The following is a 22,956-nucleotide window of genomic DNA, read 5'->3' as shown; positions in this document are numbered from 1 at the left end:
GGACCTGCTTGGCACACATGGACTGGGGCAACAAACCTGCTCTCTGTGGTCCTCTCAGTTCCCTCAGGCAGGCTGGACCCTACTCCTTCAGGACACACTGTTCTGGTATCCAGAGAGGAGAGACATGAAGCTCTAGGAGCAATTAAAGTTCATCTCCTTTAAACTCTGATCACCTGCAGTTTTGGGGAGGTGGGAACATACCACAGAATAGCTCTCCTTTGCTTCAATTATCTCCATACTCCCTTTTTCCATATACTCCCAGGCAGCAAAGATTTTTTAATAGGCTGAAGGTGATTTTACAAAGAAGGAAATATCCCTTCACACACCACATTGCCCCTGCCAGGCCCTCAAGCAAATCTACCTATGAATTCTCCCCATTCACACCACGGAGATTAAACTGGGATCACACGGTCTATCATCAGTGTTGCAAAGCCCTCACGCCGTCAGCTGTCTGCCACAAATTCCAGCGATCTCCTCCCAAATGCACCAAGCAACAATTTCTGCAGACTTCAGGTTTCACAACACCTTAAAAGGGACTGAAAACAGGAGGATGCCTACAAACAAGAGGTCTTTTCCATTGGTGGTTGCTTTGCAACCCGAGGCAGCAGGCGAAGATCCACCGTAATTACATCCCGTTGGCAAAGCCGCTGAAGTAAAACGCAGCCAGGTGAAAACCACTGTCCCTCTTGTAGCTCACCATGCTCCCAAGGAACAGGCTTCCCACGCACAACCATATGTCATGTTTTGCCAGCACAGCCAGGTAGCTGACAGGTTTCTAGTGGCCAGAACATAACCAGCCAAATCTGGTACTCAAACCAGAAGATTTTTTCCTTGATTAGAAGACATGGGCTGTGATGCCTTTTGGCCCAGATTAAGTGGCTTCATCAGGCTCCAGAAACCAAGCTGGACTGGAAAGGGGCTCGGTTAAAATGGCAGCGACATTTCCAGGAATCTGCAGAAGGGTCCCAGAAGGGTTTTGGATCCAAAGCAGACAGTGCAAAGCTGCAGTCAGCTGGCACAGGGAGGACCAGCCCGACTGGCCCTACAACATTCATTATGGGATGAAATACAACCCAAAGCTCTGGAGTGATTACACAGCCTGCCCCAGCCTCTATAGACACTTTCCTGAAAAGATATAAGAGTAGGGCTTGAAGCAGAATTGGACCCCAGGCAGGAATATCCACCTTCCAGTCTTTTCCCATAAATAGGCAGTGGGGGGCAGAGGGGAATGGACTTTAAATCGTTTTGCAAGAGGAACCCAGATGAAAGCAAATCAGCTACAACTGAGAAAATCCAATCTACTTAACTGTCCTGCACAGAACTAATTTCGCCTGGTGCAGCTGTGACCTTCACAAACATCAGGTCAGTAGCAGCCTTACTATCTCCAAATGAAGGTAGAAGATAGTCGTCCCTGAGCAGGCCTCCCCAGTGTCAAAGAGAAAAGAGCTCTTTTATAAAGCACAGTCTCTGGATCAAGAGGCATGTTACAGAAAGATTACACTGCAAACCTAATCCCCTATCCCTAAGGCTCAACAATCTGATACATGAACCCGCCTTTCATCAAAGAGCTGGTGATTGCAGTGTTGGGCAATCTGAGCAATGGGCAGCGAATGGGGTTGCCAGCTGTGTCAGCCAGCGCAGGCACAGGTGGATGGCCACACCAGCTCCCCCTGCAAGGTCCTTACACACATGTTCATCAGGTACACATGGCAGCACATCTGGTTAATGTGTTTTAAAAAGGTTCTTAACATTTTCCATAGTGCTGGTACAAACCATTCCCGGGCCATCTTGTCTCCAGTCATTTGCAGAATGCCCATCCAATCTGACTGCTTCCAGTCTCTAATGTTCAGCCTGACTTTTGACAACCTTATTCACTCCTCCCAGACAGGGTGACAGCACAGGCCAGAAAGAATCATACTTGTTAACCCTTTCTACATAAAGGCAGGCACACACAAAAGGTAGCTGTGCACGTCCCACCTGCACCAGGCAGAGGTCCTGGTCAAAGGAGCCAAGTGACTTGTACCAGACTACGTTTGCCAGTGCATGCTGCCCAACCGAGGACACATTATTTACACGTGCTACTGGTGTCAGCCCTCACCATCTAATAGCCACCATGTAGGGCTAGGTGGTGAGGCTAAAAGGTTTGCACTTCTAAGCTCAAAAGCCAGAAGAAAAAGGATCTTTCTTTCATAATCTTAAATCAGGAATAAGTTCAAAGCAAGGCAATATAGAAACATTACTTTGAAATTAGAATCGGGAACATTAGCTGCAAAAAGTTCCTTTAAAGTACTCAGAGCACATGGCCTAAAAAAATGTTTAATGGCCATGTCTTCTCTACAGGAGTAATCTCAGAGTGCACAGAAACTACCTGTGTCACAGACCAATGGTTTTCAACCAGTGAAAATATTGTTATATACCGTGAACCCCATTTAACTATCTACAAATAGTAATGGGAGGAGTAAACCTCTTGTCAGGAGGTGTAAGTTTGCTATACGAGGAACCCTCATCACCAGCAAAAATTTTCAAGTGGTCTGCGGTGGAAGGGAGGTGCAAAACCACTGCTGGAGATGCCTCTGTAATTGGCTGTGGGACAGAGATTGACACACACCTCTGCAGCTGAAAAACTCTTTGGGATGTTGATAAAATAATTTGGCCTAAGGGAGAAACATGCCAAAAAAGTTTCATCTCATTTTATTCATTCAGCTCCTGCCACATTAATAGAAATAAAGAGTTGATCACACGCTCCATGCCTGTACAGCACATGTAAGCACAGTGCTCACCACCAGCAGCGCTACGATAGCCATGACCTTTTTTGTTATCACAACCCATTCTTATCACACCATTTGTTACCATATGCTCTTTTTGCAGGAGCCTGCACTCCTGCTCTCTGAACATGAATCCCAGATTGCCACCCTGAGAGAGCAGGGCACCCCCAAAACATGGATCTCCTGCCTTTGCCAAAAGATGCCTGCTAACAGACGGCTGGAGGTGAAAGCTGAATGGATTAAAACTAGCACTGATTCACCAGTGCAATAAACTACTACAGGAAGCAGTGACCTACACCTTGTCACCTCTGACACGTCAGGATCCAAAAATGCAAACAGCATCTAATAAAAGTCCAGTTACTAGGAGTACTTCTCATCTGTATTATACAGGGTGTGATGCTCCCTAGCATTATGAGAGCTTTTCCACTTCAGATCTGGGACCCTGTGACTCCTTGTCCACATAACCAGCAGACTGACTGCAGTGCTCATTTTATGATATAAGAGAGATGTGAAACATTTTGGACTTTTTCCAAATCAGCAAACTTTTTTTTTTTTTCCTCTAGCAATCTCCAGTCTGGAATTCCTCTGCTTCCGTTGGAGGAGTTCTTGGTGACTCACATGTGGATTGGGAGCTTTCTCAGCCCACAGCTGAAGGCAAGGGTGTTAAATATTTAATAAAGAGACAGCTTTTCTCCCAAATGTTTTGGATAAATAACTGCTAAAAGAAACCAAAATACAAAAGGGTTTTAGCTGCTGGAATAAAAATCTTTTTCCCTTTCCAACAACCATCGAGCTGCCCTCACCTGAGTTCTCTCCCTGGTGCTCACAGCTGTCCCCAGCTCCCACCACTGGCCCATGCCCGCACTCAGGAGGGAACCACACTTCAGCCAACCTCCTGCAGCCAGGCTCAGCTTCAGTCACTCAAACCAGGAGGAGGAGGAAGAGTAAAAGTAGCAGCAGTTTTAGCTGTAGTCTAAAAGCTGCTCTGGCCTTACAAGCGTGGTGCTCCTGGCTGGGCCCAGCTGGTGCTAACAGCTGTTAAGCAGCAGATATGGTAACAGAGGCAGGGTGTTCAAGGAGGTTCACCCTGTAACTGCTGCCACACAGCAAGGCACGGGAGACATGCACCCTCCTATGTCTGACAGTTTTTTAATAACAGCAAAGCAGTGAACATTCAAGAATTTCTACCTACTAATGACCAATTAAATATCAGGATTAAGGAAGTAACTGGACCTAGGTCCACAGCTTCCAACACCTAACTACCTGCTAACTTTATTCCATATAACTATTATGTGACTACGTTCTTTATTTCCTTTCCATAATCACCACCTAGTTAAAATACTCCAAATTGAAATGCAAAAAAAATGAAAGAAAGGATCAAATTCTTGGACGATGAATCATAAACTCTGCTTGGTATCTGCCTACAGACATAGCAGGATGAAATCCTTATTTAAGCATCAAAATGGATTTTTTTAGGCATTCTCTTATCTCTGTTGAAGTATCAAAACAGCATATACCATTATGCTGCTAAACCCTATCAGAGTTCCTGCCATATAGGGGTGATAAGAGGTATAGACACTGGGTCAGGATTTGGCCACTGCTCAGCTGAAAGAGAGAAATGTGCTTTCTCTGTGCCTGTCCTCTAGTTAAATCCTCTGCTTTCAACTTGAGGGTACACACAACCATCCTCAGAGTTATGGGTAGCAGCTGATGATCTCCAAGACCCTGGACTTCTCACTAAAAGTCCCGAAGGCGGTTTGCACCCAGCATCCATAGCACCAACTTCTACCTCATCAGTTCACTTGCTGGGAATGTGAAAACTGCTGAATTTCAACTTGTGCAGCCATGAGCAAGGACCTGTCAGTAGGGAACGACACCGGGCTTTGAGCTGGACCGCCACCTGGAACGTGCCGCTATAAAGGTTACCTCTGGCATTTACCATCCGCAGCGTGAGAGGCAGGACTCGTCTGCTTTGGTGAACCTTCTTCCAAGCCAGGGGCACTGCACGGATGCAATCAGCGGGTCCTGCATTGTTCCAAAGCTGTCAACATCTGTCAGGAATAGTAAATTTTACTTTATCTTGTTTGGGTGGGATGGGTTTCCATAAACAATTATGTAAATAATGCTAAGAATAATAAAGAAAATCAGTTTAAACAGCATGGAAGCAATTAGCCACAGTTCTTACAGGGACTGCACAAGCACCACACTGCAACCAGCTGCAACCCCAGCTCTGCCACACATGGAAGGAGGGTGAATTGGAGAAGAAGGCTGCATGGCTGTACTGGGTAAACTGCAGGACAGGACCCATAAATACAAACACTTCCTACCAGAACTCACATTTTAAGACTGAAACTACATGCTTACTCAAGGGGGGAAAAAAAAAAAAAAAAAGAAAAAGGCAAAATATGAAAAAAAAAACCTTGAAAGCTTGTTACTGATACCAACCAGAGGAATAATGACTAACTCAGAAACATCAAGTAGAGGTCAATGTTTGCCTTTCACTGGACTTCACATAAATACACAGTCCTTTCTACCCGCTTCAATGGCCGCTTCAAACGAATCAAGCTGTTTGAGATATTTCACTAGACTAGAATCACAAATTCTGATTTTGCTTATGCATTGCTTCTGCTGCCTACAGTCTCCCCATCTCATTTAAGTACAGCACGTAACTGCAAGCAGAATGGCAGAAGCCTTTCTTGCCCCATGGTGAGCACCAGCACTGAGTAGGTCAGCAAAGACGGTCAGCAGCTCCTAAAAAGAGAGATGGGCTCCAGCCCATCAGTAACCAGCAGACAGTAGCTAAGTACCTGCAGTTACAATCATGGGAAGAGTTAACGTGCCACGTACATGTGCAACTCCTTATGTTTGAGCATCTGCATGTATGAATGGTTAACCTTTCTACAACCTCTCCAAAGACTAAAATAATGGAATTTCCCCTTCCTTCCCCTCCCCAGCCCCTGCCAAATTTCTAATTTTTGCCCACTTGACTCAGAGAAGGAGACTTTGCTTGCACTATCTTCAAATATTAATAGTGAACTGCCAAGGCACATTTCTTACTGTGATGCACTTGTATAGCTCTGAGTAATTCCCACTGGCATTAATGAGAATGGCTTATATAAATCTCTTTGCCTCATCCCATAATCACGATCACGGCTTTAAAGAGGGCAATACACAATTTCTGCCTCTCCTCACTACAGGACAGGGCAGTTCCCATTTAGAGTTCTCTGCACCTCACAGGCTGGTCAAGCAAGCTACACCAGTCAAACACCAAGTTAGGGCATCACCCCACACCTGTACCTCTCATGGAGCTAAACAGCAATCACTTTCCTACGGAAAGTATTTTTCTTGCCTGGATATAGAACATTATCTGAGGCATTCTGAACAGGTGGTTCTGCTCTGGGAATTTAAATTCCTGCTGGAAGGGAGAGCACAAAAATACTTATTTTTGTTTACAGTAACATCTCATTACAGCAGTTACCATTATCATAATTTCACGGCCCCTTTTCCCTGCCAGGAGAGCTTAGAGGGCTTTTTCGGCGAAGGAAAATCTTCCATCTCACAGCGACTACCTTAACTCAAACTGTTCATCTGAGGGCAATTCGAAGAGAGGAGACAGCATTTGGTACCAGCAGGTGAATTCCCAGGTCCTGGGGCCCTGTGGGAGGAGTCGGTTCCTTCCCCACCCAGAGAACTTCCTCAAGGCATCCTAGGAAGCCTCTCTGAGGGCAAATTTTCCCCAGTACCGTTGGGATGCTGCAGCTCTGCATTGCCAAGCAGATATGCCTGTCTAATTCTGAAACAACTCTATTCTTCCACTGCAACAATGCCAGCTCATCCAAGTCAAATGAAACCCCCCAAGAATGATTCACAGCAAACTGAACCATATTTACTTTCAGTTCATTATCACACTCACAACTGGTAATTTTGAAAATTTTATATTCTGAGTTCAGTAGCAGGCTACAGCACACTTCTTTACTGTACATGCCTGAGAGAGATGTCTGTCTCTTTTCTTCATCCCCTTCCCTGTTCTGCCTCCTTCGAGGGGAATTAAGGCAGCAGAGAACTGTGAAAGCTCTGACGATATCCACACCACAAAATCCTACGTAACACACGAACTAGAGGAAAAGCCATCTTTAACCTGCTGGACCAATCCCAGGATAAATGTTTGCTCTAGGCAAGGACAAGACAAGTAGGTTCTTTAGTATTTTTTGTTTAATATCCTTTTAACATGAGCCTGGACTGGTGCACAAATGAGCACAACTGCTCAAATGAGTCATACTTCTTTTTTAGGGCCTCGTTCTGGCAAAACTCCCACTGAGCTCAGCAGGGGTTTGGAGGAGTGGGAAATGAGGAGCAGTCCAGGACCCAGATCTGTGGGATGGGTACATGAGCACAGGGCAGAATTTGATTTAAACACATACAAGTTTCAAAACCTGTGAATATTTGTAATCTTCACAAATGGCAAAACAATATAATTTAAACCAAAATGCTCAGGGATAAGACAAAACTAGTGCTGAGATGCCAGATTGCATCGTTATCAGTTCTTAAAGCTCATGGTACCTTAAGTGCATTTAAAGGATCATAACTATTACAGCCCAATTACCACTGGAACCCCAGAGCAGGTGCACTCATCTAAACCAAAGCCTCAGAGAAAGTAATTCAAACTGAAATTGCTAGAGAATTTTTGAAGTGTGAAAGGGACTTGTTGAGAGTAATTAAAGGCTCCAGGATGCAAAATAAAAAGGACATATCCTATCCAGACACACGGGAAAGAAAGCACCATCCCCAGACACTGATGGCAGGAGGGGAGCTCCCTGGCAGCTGAGTGGGCACCCACAGAGGGCCAGGGCAGCCAGGCCAGTGGGGTAAACAGGGGACCCTGCTTGATACCATGCAGTTATCACAAAGCAATTAATGGGACAATTACTGGCTAATGTGCATGCTAACTCCAGGAAAACACGGGCTCCACCATAGGATGGCATGGGCTCAGCAGGCAAAGGAGAGTGGTGGCTGGTAGGGAGACCACAGCCACAAATTTCGGGTGAGACACTTTGGTGGTATCAGCTGAAAGCACCAGGAGGTTTTGGGGAATGCAGAAACCAGCAGCAGAACAAAACACACAGCAATGCTGAGTCACACGCTAAACTGGAGTCAAATAGAACCCAAACAACATCCCCCCAAGCACAGACAGTAAATAGAATATAATAAAGGAAGGCAATAGAAAGGAACAGGGTTCCCAGGATGTGCACCTTGCTGCAGGTTCAGGTGGGATCCAAACAACCCTGAGCCCACCCTGGGAGATGCTCCCAGTGGCAGATAAAGATGAGAAATGCAGGATTGCTAATTAGGTTATGATACTCCTAATCTTTTTTCTGTTAAAGAAGTACTGTTGTGAGATGGTCTCAGGCTCTGTCTACCTCTGAAGGGGGAAAAAAACCGTGCAAGTCAGAAATCTAGCAGTTCCAAGGCTATTCCAAGGAGACTTGCTTGAATTCCAGGGTACAGCCAGCAGGGAAGGGCTCCACGGAGCAGAGGAGCAGCAAGGTGGCATCCAGCAGGACTCTGGGGCACTGCACACCAAACGTTCTTTGCTCTGGGTCACACCACAGGAGCTAGGGCCTCGGTCCCCTGCCTCAGGAGCCACAGCTAGGAAAGCAAGCCAAGGAAAACACAGACAAAACCAGCATTTCCCATAGTTCCCCCCTTGTCAAGAGCCTGTGACATGCTATCTTGGGATTTTCACAGTCCACAATGATGCCTGGGCACTCCAGCTTAATCCCAAAAGTCGAAAAGGAACTTAAACATTGGAATAAATAAACAGCAATGCTACCCTGCAGAGGGTATTAAAGCATTAATTTCAACAGACAGATGGCATGAGAGGAAGAAGGGCAGGAGCTGGATGTGAATTCTTGACCCTGGCATTCCTATACAATGAAGTATCTCCCCCTCTCACTAAAAATAAAATAAAATAAAATAAAATAAAATAAAATAAAATAAAATAAAATAAAATAAAATAAAATAAAATAAAATAAAATAAAATAAAATAAAATAAAATAAAATAAAATAAAATAAAATAAAATAAAATAAAATAAAATAAAATAAATAATCCAACACAAAGCCTGCAAGAAAACAAACAAAAATAAATCCCACAACCCACCAAAAAAACCACCAAAACATAAAAATCCAAATAAACCCACAAAAAAGCTCCAAACCAAAACTCACCATGCACGCTCCATTTGTAGCAGTAACAAGGCCAGAAAAGTGGTACTACTGAGCAGGAGCCCAAGGTTTGCCACAAGCTGACAAAGGAGATCTCTTAGAGGAGGTGCTGCAGTGGCACATTGTTTTCTACGGCCCAAACCCACTCAAAAGCCCCCACTATGTTTTGCCAGCCCTGCACCCCTGGCAGTGCTGTGCTCCAGGGTGGAATGCCAGGGCCCAAGGCACTAAGCAGGAAGGGGCAGCACACCCAGCATCGTCGTCATCATCATCATCATCATCATCATCACTTTCTCTCAGGGATCAGCTGAGTTCATGTGGCAACTAACCAGACAATACATAGCAGCAAGGAAAAATTATGGGTACGTGCCTAGATCTCTGACTGCCATAAATTCGTAATTTTATTGCAGTAACACGTCATAAAAGTGATCTGCCTGCAGCTATTCTTTACTGTGGCACAATCCCATCAGATCTCAAAATGCAAAGAAGACAGCATAGGACACAAGCGGGAGGTGTGCGTCCCGCCTCCAGCGCTCATCCCCCATACCAGCCTCAATCCTGCACCCCAAAACCAGGTCAGGGGGATGGAGTGCCCAAGTGAGGCCCTCTGCCCAAGGCAGCTGCCTCCTACCCTGGCTGCCACACAGCAGGTCCTGCTACTCCCGTGGCACTGCTTTTCCCTGGTCTCCCATGTCTCCTCCTCACCCTGCAGCCCCCTGGCCCCGAGAAGACAGGGCAGTGCTCGTGCCAGTCTGAGAGCAGTGGGGAGTCAAAAACTAGCTTTGCCAACGCTGCTGAAATAACTGGATTCATCTCTGGGCATATGGCGGTATCTTCAGGGAGAGAGGAAGCCACTGCTGGCCTTCTTGCCAAATTCCTAGTATTTCTGGAGTATTTACATGTTGTGCATCTCAGGTTTCTCGTCTCCCTCTGGCTGCTTGCTGCGGCAGGATGACGCAGCCTGGCCAGCGGGGGCCAAACACGCTCAGCCCACAGCCCTTGCCACGCTAACTACAGAGAGCAAATTTTAGCTATCTCAACCTACAACAGTTTTTCCCCAGATTTAAGCAGAATAGCAAACAAAAAATTATCCTCTTTTAATGCATCCATAAAACACCGCAGCCTCTCCCTTGAGACCACAACAGAGTCCAAGGAGAGTTTAGGAGAGAAAGAGCCCACCACAGAGATGGGTTTTTCATCCCTGTTCAGACATGTCTCTGGAGAACTGTGAAGAACACAAAGCACGAAAGCATAGCTGAGTATTTTCAACAGAGGAAGGGTGTTTTCCAAGAGGTGCCAGCTTCACTTTTTAAGTGAGCATGGAAAATCTACCAGCCAAACAAAATCCCTGACACTAGATTGCCCCCACTTCCATCAAAAAAAAAGTGCCACCTTTGCTCTCAGAAAGGAAGCAGAAAAAACCCCACGAAACTGAGTGGACAAACTCACTGATTGCCTGCACCCAGAGGCTAGGGAACCAGAAGAGGTTTCTTACAGATCCTAACTCTGATTTGGGCTTCAGCAGAAGGACTTCCCCAGCCACCCCACGCGGTGGCTTCGGCCCCAGCAGGAAGCAGCTGCAGAGGGCTGGAAGGCAGCCTGGAGGAGCTGCAGCTGACACCAAGCAGGAGGAAGGCTCAGCTTCAGCAACACAACCCTCGGCTTCCTTTGAGGCGACATTCACACAGAGACATTGTGTAGAATTACTCCTCCCTCCCAACTTGCAGCCCTGTGTTGAAACACAAACATTGAAACTAACGCTCTGAAATGCTCAAAACCTCAAGTGAGGCACGAGCCGCCTTCAGCATCATCAGATGAAGAACCATGACCCCAGGTTGCTCCACTGGAAGACAAGAAGAAGCCAGCAAGCACACGGTGCCTGGAGGCACTTCCTCGACCTGAAGCTCCTGCGTGTGCGCCGCCATCAGCCACGAGCTCCATCTGCCCGCCTGTCAGTCCCCAGGACCCAGACCTGCTCCAGAGACACACTTTCAGACATGAAGACATCACAGCTTAGTACCTTCCAGACAAAATGAACACTGCCATGTTGATGTAACCATTGGCAAGCACAACTACGTTTACTTTGAACTGAAAAAAATCACTTGCATTCCCAAACTGAAGCCAAGCTCAATTTTGCCAATATATCCAGAAAAGGGATAGTCTTACATCTCCCAAATATTTCCAGAAGATGTTATGGAGGTATCACATCTTTATTAATTTGTGACAACAGCATAAAAATGTATTACAATGATAAAAAAAGCATATATGTATCTTCTCAACAGCACATTTTTGAAAAGAAGCCAGTTGGCATACAAATACGTGTTGTACTGAACAGGTTACAAACAAATACATGTTCTAACAAAAATGTTTGCAACTTTTTCCACTGAGCATTTAAAATATATTGACAGAAATAATTACAATGTTCTTTGAATACTCAACAAAGAGATGGCGGCATTTCAAAAAATCCACTTTCCAAACTGTGTATATAATTCTGTGTGCCAGTAAGATATGTTGGCGCAATAGCTATTTTTTCATATACATACACTTACAATAAGTACGCACTAATTTATATTCATAAATATATATATACTTCATGCATGTATTTTATATATACATAAAATACACATATATAGAAACTAGTCTTATTTAAAGTTAAGAAGTAGAATTCTATGATGTCAGAAATGAAACAAACTGCAGATTAAATTTAAAAGCCATTAATCTGCCTGATGTAAGCAAAACTTCTGCTCCAGTCCTTTCTTTCATATTAAAACCTGCACATTGTCTGTGGTATCAGTTTGGTTTAAATTTTCACTAATTGTTTTCACAAACAGCATTTCACTCTTGCTATCACAATCTGAAGATCGAGCTGGCTGACAAAAGCGATGAGAAGTTAGTGAAGAACTAACTGTCCCAAGCTCCTTTCAGCAGGATGGCGGTGGAGACTTCAAAGCTCCATGAAGCCTCCACATTCACAGGGCAGCTGCTAGAGCTGAGTTGATAGATTAACCTTCTTTTATGTATTTCCTTTTGCTTCAGCTACAGCCCAGAAGAAAGCGTCTTTTCCAACACAAAATCTTCTAAATCACCACGGGGAATTCCAGCAAAACAACTTTTTTTTTTTTCCAGACTTGTTTTTCCTCATCTACACTTCACAGTAATTCTCAGCTTCCCAAAGAGAATCAAACGTTATTCTTAGGAGTCTTCATGAACTACTTGTAGATGTCTCCACAAACTGATCCCTCTTTCCACCACAGACCCACTCTGGCCCAGTTCTCCCTGTTCCTTCCCTCCTCTGTAGGCTGACTGAGGAAAGACAGGGCAGCTTCAGCCTCCAGACAGCCTCAGCATCGAGTAACCCTCTTCCATGCTCCCATCTGCATCAGGGCACAGCTACCTTGCATCCACCCCCAGCAGGGATGGTGGAGATTTCAGACACACACTTACTAACAAAGAGGCAGGGCTACCAGGAAAACAGATGAAATGCAAAACTTCCTGCCACCTGGGTTTATTCCAGCCTCTGAAACATCCTACAGCCAACAGAAATCACCTAGAAACTGCTAAATTCTAGCACGGGTACTACAGACTTCTCTGCAGCAGGGGAAATGAATTAAGCAGACCCTCTTTCTCTTCCCTGCCGCAGCTCTCTACGGATGTTCATGAGAATCTGCAAATGATTCAGACAGCAGCATTCACCAACAAGATCAGCTCTGCCGCTTATTCCTATACTTATCCATTAAATTTAAGAAACCCCCGAGAGGCTGAGCCTGTCACAGACTGGGAGATGAAATTAATTCACCAAGTAAGAAAGGTTTTTGGGAAACTCTTGTCACAGAGTGCTGGCTTGAACCCTCAGTGGAGACAGACTGTGGGCTCCACCAGCAAGAGCAAAATCCTAGCAGACTTGTGTATTTTCCACAGTGGAGCATGGCACAATTAGCAGCATTAATGGACAGACTGTTCATTTAATTCAGTTTTTTGTTCCACAAATAAAGTCCTCTGTCTGTTTTTTATTTGGTTTTATAAATTAACCTCTTTCTTTTCTCATTAAGTAAACAATGAATGAAGGATTACTCTGTGGCAAAGATGCAAGTGCAAAGGGCAGCGGTTTTATACTGCAGCAGCTATTTCCTTTCACGCTTCCAAATAACTCTGCTCTAGAAGGCAGAAAATCATTGATGTCTAATCATTTATTTAGTAAGATACACTGTTTTCTTTTAGCTTAGGGAAACTTGTGGCTGGAAAGCTGTGCTGTAAGTTAGTCTGTTTATGAATGGGCCCCAGTCCTTCAAAGAGTGATGGAAAAGCTGTTTGCATGCACTGGACAACAAGCAGCCATGCAGCACAGGGAAGGACAGACCACAGCCTGGTGCACTTTGCTATTTGCACCTGAAGTTCCTGTCAGTCTCATCACAGGGTTTTCCATCTTCACTGTACCTCTGTCACGCAGCCAAGGATCCCAGAGGACGGGCTGAGCCATGGCTACCTCGGAGGTGGATGTTTCCAGCACACACTTCACTGCTGGTTTGTTTGCCTCAAGGGCACCTTCTTCTGGTCTGACTGCCCCCCCACGTTCCCTGAATGAGTGGTAAAACAGTCACATGCTGGGATCTTGCTGAGAAAAGCTAAGATTTACAGCAATAAAACCATTTTTTTCCCCTCAATTTCTCCCCTTTTAAAGCATAAGAGCAGGCTGACAGAAATGGCCATTCGCCTCTGCTCAGTGCTGGTGGGACAGCCTCAGAGCACTGGGTGCAGAGACAGTGAAGTACTGGAGCAAGACCTGTGGAGGGCTGCGATGGTCGCGGAGCTGCAGCACAGGACAGGTATGGAGAGGCTGAGGGAGCAGGGCTTCTTCAGTCAAAATACGACACGGCTCCAGGGAGAGCTGTTTATAACCACTCAGGTATGGGAGGGTGTAAGAGGCTGAGTGGATTTCCTTTGGAGGACTACAGGAACAGAGCAAGAGACAACAGACACAAGCTGAGAGTAGAAAGCTCCAGCTGGATTATGAACAAAAGAATCCACATAGACTACAATGAGAGTAGCAAAGCATTTGAACAGACGAGCCAGAGAAGCTGCGAAACCTCCATCTGGAAGCAGCTGGCTTTTGTTGGCCCTTAGCAGGCCATTGGACCTGACAACCACCAGCAGTCCTTTCCAGTGTAAATGATTACTCTGTGATGCTGTGGTCAGGTTTTGGAAACAAGGACGGGTTTGACACTGCATGCACAAGCAGATCTGGCTCAATCAAAGCTAAAAGCAGTAGCCCGAGTAGTTACCTCCTCTGCCTTTTCAGAATCTCTCTCTTCAAAATGCAACAAACCGGAAGATGTTTACAGAATCTTATTCCTGTGCACTTACACTTGGCCACTGCTGAAGGCTCTTGGCACTGGTATGGCCCTCATAACGGGGTACCTTATGCCCCTGTTGCCAACGGGGTCACTGCATGACACCTGCGTACACAACTTCTCTTTTCATCTCACCAGCAGGAAAAGCCTTGGCATGACACAAGTTGCACCCATGTGCACCTACGGTGAGCAAGTAATGTGAGTGCAAGGAGCTTGTGCAGTCAAGGAGAGCCTCTAAAGCAATATAGCCGTGATATGGGTATGTGACACCTCTGTGTTCTCATTTCAGCGCTGTATGCCCTTTGCTGCTGCAGTCTGCATTATGTCTGGAGTGCTATCAGAGAATTGCAAGCCAGTCTCACTAGTATGGACCCTGCTGTATATTCGTGCTAAACTCTGCTGCCAAGCCTGGTTCCTGTGATACAAATGCAGGGCACCTTCAAACACCTCCAGTGGACAAAGGTTCGTGAGAAAACATACTGGAGACCTCAGAGATACACATCCAAAGACAGAAATGTAAGCAGTGTTCAATCCACATTTCTCTTAGGCCTTCCACAGCACTGAGGATGAAGAGAGATTTCCTGTCAGCAGCATCCTCAGAGAGGTTCCTCTAACAGCAGCTCGGCCAAGCCATGGACCAGCACCACCATCACATGAAGGCCATGGGATACTGCAGGCAAACGACACCTTCCCTAGGATAGCCCCGTTTCTCCAGAAGCCGGCACATGGAAAGGTTTCTCATAAATCTTCTGCTTTGCAGGCTGGGCAACAGCTCTGTGCTACATTCCTCTCCAGATGCACAAAAAACTTTCCTTCTTAATTAGATATAAAGGAATTTTGGAATTTTGTTTCAGTAGGGACAATTAACCAAGAGCACTGTATCCTACTGCCCTCGTTCTCACTTCATCAATCTTTGTGTCACCTAGAAATTTTATCAGAAACAATTTTATATTTACTTCCATATCACTGCCAAAAATGATGAATAGCATGAGGGTTCTGACTGATCCCTGCAGAGTTACATTAAAAAATGTTCACATTCAGTAAAGATTCCCTATTGACAACTACTTTTTGAGCTCTGTCAGTTACCTTGTTCTTAATACATTTAAGATACGCTTCAGTAAAAGTATATAGTACTAATATTTTAATAATAATGTCATGTGGAATAAAATCAAACGCCTTACAGAAGTTTAAGTATATTATATCTACACAGTTATCTTATCCCCCAAACTTGCAATCTTATCAGATAAATCAAGTTTGTTTGACAAGACATATTCTCCAAAAAAGAATGTTGAATGGCGTTAATTATATTCCCTACCTTTAATTCTCTAAATCCTCTCTCAGTTCTATTCTTTTGCCTGGGATTGATGTCAGGCTAAGCTGCTGGCAGTTACCCGGGATCTTCCTCTTGCACACATTTGCTCATTGTGAATTTCCAAGAGGCTTAAGAAGTTAATAGAAACAGACCAGAGATCTTCTGTATCAACTTCTTTTAGAATTTTTGACCATAAGTTACCTATATAATCACTCAGCAGAAAATGTTTAAGCAGTACTTCACTTCATCATATTGCACAGACTGAACTGCAGGTGCTGTGACACAACACACAGCTCTCCCCAGACTTCACCACGCACAGCAGGGTCAGACCATGGACAGAGAACGACCAGTCAAAGATTGAGATGAACTGGGTGGAAAATGGACAGTGCTCCAGGGAGTCTGCTCACGCTGAGCAAGTCCCTTCATTTTAAGGAATGCTCTGCCTTGCTCCCAACCCTTCCCTCTCAGTCAACCCAGCCTGCAGCCAGGCTTACATTTTACACCAACACTAAACTATCCCACAGAAATCCTTCTGAATTCTTTCCAAGAAAGAAAATACTGCCATCAGCTTTGGGTAGGAATCTCCACCCTGTTCTAACAGATGGTGAACTTGCTGCAACTTTTGCGTTTTATCGCATCTCATTTAGCTATAGCCATGCAATCTACCAGGCATGAAGCCTTCAGTGCTATGGAGACTGCCACAGAACACCTTGGTGCACATCTTCAGCAATATAAGACACAGCTGTCCTATAAGCTTTGTACTACCCAACTGTATCAAATCCAGTATCTTCAAGTCACTAAGTCCACACACAACAGGTCTAAGCTGTCTACAGTATCTCCAGCAGTGCCCAGCTGAGGACTGTGATCAGCAGTTTGAGCCTTCAAGCACAGCAGAGCTTTCTATTGAGCTGGGAAAGCAGTGCAGGAAATAGCATTTTCCTGAGAACTGGATTGAGTCTGGGGCTAACCTCCCAGGAATTAAGCAAATCTTACCTAATAAGACATAAAATAATACACAAAATTCACCTACTACAACAGATCCTAGTGTTGTATCTTCAAAATGGACCTCACAGATCAATGCATTCTGTTGAAAAGAAAAGCCCTCCTCTGCTAAAGGATAATTCATCTGACATAAAACTGTGGTGGTCCAGATAGCTGGAATACATACCAGAGAGAGAGCTTCATAAATACCATCCAAGGCAATACAGAGCCGGCATGTTTGCTCCAGACAGTGTTGTTAAAATGGGAGAAAATTACACATTTAAATAAAACTGTTCTAGCAGGAGGTACAGCAGCAGATCAGTGAGAAGCATTAACCATGCTTATTCCACTTCACCCATTAACTATTTTTAATTTTTTAGCAAGTTATTAGAGCTACTATAATATTATAAATATTGTATTACTCATTCAAAAAGATTAAATGGCCTCAAAAAAGAGAAGATATTCTTATTGCTGCTTTAGTGGCTCTTTGTGATTGGCTACCTTGCTTCTCTACCTTTCCACACTTCTCTAGGACATCATGGACTGTACTGGGTGCTCTCAATTCCTTTCCATCCTAAGGGACAGTAGAAATGCCCAGCATCGACAGAATCAAGCTCTGAACATATCCTAGCTAAGTAATATGACACTGTGAGCCTGTTTTGGTGTTACACCTGTGATTTGCATCACATAATCCAAGATGCTGCAAAGTGCTGACCTCTGCCTACCACCTGAGCTCCAAGGGAGAGGCAGAGCAGCATTCCTAGAGGCAATTATCTCATCAGAAGCAGTCTTCTGGCTGAGCCAGTTTGTACCCTGTGTGCTCATTTCTTTCTGGGGACTGTGAAGGGGTGCTGCCTGCCTGCCTGCCTGCACGGGTGTATGCACCCACAGCCACCAGCCAGGTGAGTCTCACTACACAGGGCGGGCTGGAACACTTCCAGCATCTGTAATAAAGGCTCTAAGCTAACAGTTTGCCTGCACCTACTGAGTGGTAGTTTCTTATAATATAAAGCCATTTAAGACTGGAAACAGGTTTTTTTGGTTTGTGTTTACAGAACATGGAGTAAAGGCAGGATCACAAGTCATAACCAGGCTGACCAGGAGTCTTCACAGTACAGATTAATGATGTTCTCGTTAGGACCAGCACTGGTACGGGTGAGCATACTTCCCTGCCCAGACCCTAGCTGCCATTCTTTTCAGTACGCAGCTTACAGCACATTCCCATTTCACTCCTCAGTGAAGGCAGAAAAAGAAAGTTGATCTAACCATGAGAAGAAAAGTCTTTCTTTGACCTGTCCTGAAACAGGAACCCATAAGCAGCATACCATTATCTGCCAAAAGGAGTGGGACCCACTGATGCATTTGGCTAAAGAGATGACAAGACACAAATCTCATAATTAGGAATGAATATGACAAGAGTTGTGCTTAGACTGGGACACGAACCACTTGTACCCTGATCACACTTTCAGCTGCATGAAATGTTTCTCCCCAACCACTCATGAATCACTCAGTTGAAATCTATGTAGCATTTTGCTGTTAACCAGGCTTCTGTCTTGTAAACATGATGTTAGTTATTCATACTCCCTATTTGTTTCCCAACAAATAAGCAACCAGCATTCAGAAAACGTTCCTTCTTTTGAATTTCAGCCATCCAATGCCCCACTTCCAGGTACTTTCCTCTGCCACCCTGTACACAGCCATTTTAGAAACAGCACAGACAAAACCAACAGCTGTCATTGAACAAAGCTCTGCCATCCAGGTGATGGAAATTATCAATCTAGAGTTGAAGGACTTGAACAAAATGAATAAGAAAGAATCCTTGCAAGGCGGAAGAACAAAGAGACAGAACAGCAGCTTTTCAATCAAGAGCCACACACTATATGCTTTAGGAAATAACAAGTTCAATAGCCAGTTGATAAATAGCTTGCCACCAGAAAGTGCATTTGAAATGACACATAACTGCCACATACATAAGCCCTGAGTAAGCAAGAGCCACACTGCCCTCCCACGTGCAGCTCAGCACTGCTGTGAGTTTTCCCTGCCTGCCCATACAAACACCATCTCTCAGGGCAGCCCCTGCTCCCCTAAGGTCATGGGCACATGGGCACCCAGGACACAGGTGCAAGGAACAGCTTCACAGCAGCTGCATGCCCACCAACAGCTGCTCCAGGGGGTGACGGAGGGAGCCACACAGATGAACACCGCAGAGCAAAGTTTCTTGGGTTGGAGCAGATTTTTCTCAAGTTTAAGGGGCCGTAAAATGTTTTTGCTTTAGGAGAACTGGTGTTTTCCCTGATACCCCTTTTATGTTTCTACACCCTAATTTGCAGCGGTCAAAGAACCTGATACAACAGTATCGATGCCAACACGGCCCTTTTTGCCTTCCTCAGGCTCCCAGGTCCTGCTTTCTCAACATCACTCACACATGTCCAGATCCAGCAGAGCACACATTCCAGTTTTACTCTGTCAAGAAGTTCATTAGTTTCAACAGCCCTATAAAAAGATTTAAAGTCAAGTACATTTGTAACTGCCTTCCTCAATCAAACCCTAAGTAAAAAGCTTGTCAACATAAATAAAGGCAACAGAGGCAGATCATGAAAGATACCTGCAATTACTCGGGTAGGATTTTGTGCGAGGTTTCCAGCAGGATTTAGTCCGACCATTGTAAAAGTGCAAGGATTTTAAATTCATCCTTAAGAACAAGATTGACGCATCTTCTAAAGGAATCCAAATAGTGAACAAACGCATCCTATAATAATGAAATATTCCACCGCATTAAGGAGACACCATTGAGTCCTATCTGGCATCAAAATGTTGGCTTTGCACAACATTCTTCAACAGAAAGGGCCCTCTGATTCCTCCAAGGGCTTCTTAGGCTGCAACCCAACAGCACCTGGTCCACTCTGCGTGGCCAAGTGTCCTAATGCTGGTCAACCACAGAACAGGGAAGCACAGCCAACGTCGAGGTCAGACCTGGCCATGCCAGCTCAGCCCAATTCAGGAACCACAGAAACTACCAAAGAGAGAGAGGTCAGTGACACATACAGCATTTGCTGAGGTCCTACAGCCTATGGTTTTGTTTGTTACTACAGATAAGGACCTTTCTGGAAAGGAGAGATTCTGCTGGCAATATGGCTTTAAGACCCTGACGGAGGGGAAGAGCAACACCATCCATGTGAACGAGCGCACAGCACCTGCTCCCAAACCAACGTGATGTAGTCAACCGAATTAATAGTTTTAACGAGGATGGCATGAAATGCATCTTCTCCAGCCCCGGCACGAGAGCCAGCCAGTGAGAGAGGCGACATCTCCCCAGCAGCTGAGCCCGTGCCCATCCCCTGCGCGTGCAGCGGACGAGGAACCGTGCACACACTGCAGCTCCGCTAAAAGCGGCGCGGGTGGCAGGACATCCATCTTCCTCCGGGAAGGTTGCTGGGCAACTGGCAAGCTTTCGGCCGGGCGCTGACGTCTGCGCGCACACGCGCCTCCTCCATCTCTTGCAACTAACTTGATTTTGATGGATTAACGTAAGATGAAAATCTACTGAGCTTCTCTCTCTCTCTCCCCGACACACAGGGTTCATTAAGGTACAAAGGAAAATACAATAAAGCATCGACTTACAATGCACGCAGAAGACCACGCAAAGGACAGCGCAGGCACTAATGATGCCAGTGTTCTGAAGTGATCCCTTATTTTATGGTAGAGAAAAATACATTTATTAAGTAAAAATCTCATTAAAATAATAATAAAGCATAACGCGTGCCCAAACCGTGATTTTCTTGCGTTCTTTTCTCTTTCACATCCGTCAGAAATGCTGTTTATTTTTTACCTGCTCCTTGTCACATGATGTTTTAAGATTATTTCCCTTCACCTGCTGGAGATGCACCACTGGGACACAGAAGTTCCCTCTAATCCCATCCAGCCAGGCATTTATACCACTCTTATTAGCTTGGTATCCCAGTACCCTACTGAGCTGCATTATCATTAATTGTTTCTCAAGTGTTAGCCACAGGCTCAGCTTTACACAGCACAAAGCAAAGATGTGATCCCTGCCCCGAGGAGTTTTACATGCTAAACAGATGGTTAATGACAGCAGCGTAATGACAGCCTTTGGACTGGTAGGGGATAACATTTATGGAAAAGGGAATAAATTAGCTGGGATTCATGACAAACTGCACTTGCTTTTCCTGGAGAAAATATGGGGGAGACTACTTTCCATGATAACCTGGAAATGTGTACTGGGCTTGAGATCCAAAAAATCATAACCTCAGTATTTTTTGCAAATGCAAAGCTTTATTCTAACAGAATTCTTTGAATTCTGTGAAACTGATCAACCTTCTTTCACCAAACACATTCAGAGTGATTTGTCAGAAAGAGGAGAATTTTAATTAAACAAAAAATATTAATGTTAAAAAGACAAAACACAAAATGTTTTAGTAACCCGAGTTAAAAAATGTTCTTTTAAAAAATATGAAAAGGCAAAATGGAAAACAACTGACAAGCTGAATGAGAATCAGAGGTTAAGGTGTCAGGCCATGCCACTGGGTGAATGCCATGCCCAGCGTACAGTGACATACGAGGCTTTGGGCAGGTACAAATAAAGAGCTGGGCACAACATGGCAGCTTTAAGGACAAGAAATTCAGACCTGCAAGGCCAGTGAAGGAAGCTGATGAAGATACCCCTCCACAGATGCATTATTTATGTCTCCAAGACCAGCAGCGCTCGCAGTGCAAGCTCCCCCCAGGCAGCAGCAGGGACAGCACCGCTGCGACACGAACACCCACCACCCAAGCTGGGACCACCAGTGGGACAGGCATGGAGCCTGCTGGGTGGCATCTCCCACTGCCTGCCTGACAGCAGGGTGTTGAGCTCAGCTAACTAATTCCAATTAACTGAGGCGTTTCTTGTGCTCCTAACATCTGGCTGAGACAGGGCTCAAAACAGCATTTCTATGCTCCTCGCCAGCCCATGTTATTGGTTTCAATACACATATGAGAAGATGGATAGCTCAGAGACCACAAACCCACAGAGCCCAACTTCTGGAGCGCCCCATGCTCAGTGATGCATGTGGGTGGGACAAGCAAGGTCAGGGACGGCTTGAAATCTTCTGATGTGACAGAATTCAGCCTGTTGCGTTTTACTGCTACTGACATTGGTGTTAGTATCTTCAGTGCTAGAAAGCTGTTCATAATTTGGGTAGCACAGTGCATGAAGTACAGGTATTCCTGTATGATTTCTACAAGCCTACTCTCAATTTTACGTATAAGCACATAAAAGTGTATTTTCTACTTTGCTTTGCAGTGTAATGAATGGTTGATTTTTTTTTCCCCTCTCAGCCTTATAGTGACCTTCTGGTATTGGGCAGGCTGCACCAAAGAGACTTCCCCACACAGCAATCCTTTCCTGCATTCTAGATATGCATTTCCAGTTTTTTACTTGACAATAACTCACTCTGAATTCCCCTGTGAACTTCACAGATCTTTAGATACGACACTGTGACTTAGGTCACAGTAGGAGTGAAAGTAGGACCTGTGACTACAGAAAAGGCTTCTCCTGGATGGTGGAAGATGTAGTTCCAGCTACCTTTCAGTTTCATTTCCCATTTATAGTCCTCCAAGTAATATTTGAGAAGGCTATTAAAAGACAAGGTTCCTCTTTCCTTTCCAGCTCAAGTATTTAAGATCTTGCAGCTCATTGAAAGCCACAAAAACTCAAACACTTGTGCCATTTCTAAACAAGTTTGTATTATTTCTATGTCAGCAGCTAAAAGTTTGCATGCAGGTAAAATACCTCCAAAAACTATGTCACAAAAAAATAAATCCTTAGCAGAAGACCAAGAAAAGTATAATCACTGAGCATTTAAATAAGGAGACAATAGAATCCTCAGCCCAAAAGGATAAATACCTTTTAAAGTCCCAGTAACTTCAATGCAAATTTAACTTAGAACAGCTCTGAGATGATCTAAAAACGTATTTGTGAACAGAATAATTGATAAGACTCTTGAGTCCTTATTTCTGTGTGCTCACATAATGGCAATTAAAGCTAAGCACCTTTGAATGGCCTCTAAACAAGCACATGGAAATCTAGGAGAACCTTTGAGTGGGGATTATGCATTAACCTAATGTTCATAATCATGCTCAGAAAGTTTCTCTTTGAAAGCTTGAAACAGAAATGTTAATAATCTCAGGCAAATAAAAAACCTTAAGCTATTGCAAAAGGTAACTTTTGAATCAAGTATATAATAGGTAATAAAACTTCAAAGGATTCATCACTAGCTGCAATTAAAACGCAGTCCAACACAGATTTTTAAATAGCCTTCTCATGTATAAG

At 44.6% G+C, this 22,956-nt stretch overlaps 1 protein-coding gene across 9 annotated transcripts in view; it reads right to left on the bottom strand.

Moving 5' to 3' along the window:
• The window catches only part of FOXN3 (forkhead box N3), a 216,629-nt gene that overhangs the window by 173,698 nt on the left and 19,975 nt on the right, over positions 1-22,956 (bottom strand). For 7 of the 9 annotated variants that reach the window (XM_040066832.2, XM_040066830.2, XM_040066836.2 and 4 more), the window contains exon 2: positions 4,692-4,816. The exons of 1 other annotated variant lie outside the window; for it this stretch is intronic. The gene's annotated coding sequence lies outside the window, so the exon portion shown is untranslated. The remainder of the gene's footprint in view (positions 1-4,691; positions 4,817-22,956) is intronic. One more of the 9 variants, XM_040066833.2, reaches the window with a different exon arrangement.

Source organism: Hirundo rustica, chromosome 6, assembly GCF_015227805.2.
Source record: "Hirundo rustica isolate bHirRus1 chromosome 6, bHirRus1.pri.v3, whole genome shotgun sequence".
Lineage (NCBI taxonomy): Eukaryota > Metazoa > Chordata > Aves > Passeriformes > Hirundinidae > Hirundo > Hirundo rustica.
This window is presented reverse-complemented; position numbering and strand designations above follow the sequence as displayed.